The 1,441-nt window shown below is 33.4% G+C and overlaps 1 protein-coding gene across 1 annotated transcript in view; it reads left to right on the top strand.

The window, feature by feature from the left end:
• LOC106109100 overlaps positions 1 to 1,441 on the top strand; it is a 77,391-nt gene that overhangs the window by 15,601 nt on the left and 60,349 nt on the right. The window lies entirely within an intron of this gene.

Below are 1,441 nucleotides of genomic sequence, written 5' to 3'. Positions count from 1 at the left end.
GCGTCACAAAAACAGCCTATGTTTACTCTACGGATTTAAAAGCTTAGAAATTGATCGCAAAAACAAATAGGTGTAAAACTAAATAACTTTTAAGTCAAAGCTTGGATTTAAGAGCTTTAGATATAAGGATGTGAATAAATCGATTTTACGAAGCAATAGTTAATGTTATGTTCTAGTTTTGTTAATATTTTGCGAGCACGCGTGAGCACGCGGTGTGAATTTGGGTTAATGTGTCGGTCAGCTTCACCAAGGTCGAAATGCCAAATTTTAATGTGTCTTATTTACATGATAATTAATGAAGAATTCTTTATATCTTGTTCGCCATAGTTATAACGTATTTCCGTTGAGTGGGCGGAGGATTTGGACGTTGTCATTTGTTATTCTAATCTCGTTAGAATCAACTATTTTGATGGTTTTTCTAACGTTCTTTTTTATTATTCTAGAACTCAATTCCATGCTTTCGTTGAAATGTGTATTGTGTATAAATTAATTAATTTAAAACTTATGTAGACATCTTTAATTTTAATTGTAATGCGTGCTTCGAAGAGAATTTAAATCAAGTTTTTCTTACTTCCTCATTTTTTTATTTACTTTTAAGTGTAATGATTAATTATTCTATATGAAAATATTAAACGTATTGTATTCAATTACAAATGTATTATTATTTTTTAATTGAATTGCGTTAACTGCAATTCTATAATATCGTTATTTACATTCAATTTCATATTAACGTCCTTGGTGTTGTTGGTCTCGTTTCACTTCCTGTTACGCTTCGAATTGTGTACTCGTATCACGTCATTCATTCAGTCTCAATCAAAGGATCGTGAATGAGATGTTTGCCGCGTACGAGGTACATAGGTGTATGTACACTTATAATGCAACAACTCGTTTCCTGTTATGTGGAACAGCGATACGTGTTGTACGGTGTCGCAGTCTGTACCAGCATGCAAGGCGAGGAGTAAAGGATTATCACCCTTATGTACTTGGATGGGCCTAGATTGATATCGTCTCGAGAATACATTGAAATTATTTGGTTAGCGTTTTATTGTGTTATTGATTAGTTATTGCGTGAAATACTTATTAAATATTTGTGTTTTTTATTGCAAGGAAATAAAAAGAATGATGTATAGAAAGGTCAAAATTGGCAAGATTTTTTTACAATGTTTATAAATGTCTTTTGACTCATTGAATGTATGGAAAGCTTATTGAATAAAATTCATTATTTGCGTAATACTTTGTACAACGCATGTATGTTATATGTTTGGTAATACCAAGCCCTTTATGCAAATATCGTTTAAATGGTTGCATTCGCTTGGAATGCAATGTGTCGGATTTGTTAATAGTGTAGGCATTTCTAGTCTCGGAGGGTCGGAGTGCCGTCCCTCCAAGGCCAGCGGGTTTGTTAGGGCCATTCATGGAGCGTATAGCCCTCTTATTCGTG

This window comes from Papilio polytes, unplaced genomic scaffold (genome assembly GCF_000836215.1).
Source record: "Papilio polytes unplaced genomic scaffold, Ppol_1.0 DF821289.1, whole genome shotgun sequence".
Classification (NCBI taxonomy): Eukaryota; Metazoa; Arthropoda; class Insecta; order Lepidoptera; family Papilionidae; genus Papilio; species Papilio polytes.
Note: the sequence above shows the minus strand (reverse complement) of the source record. Positions and strands in the feature narration are given on the sequence as shown.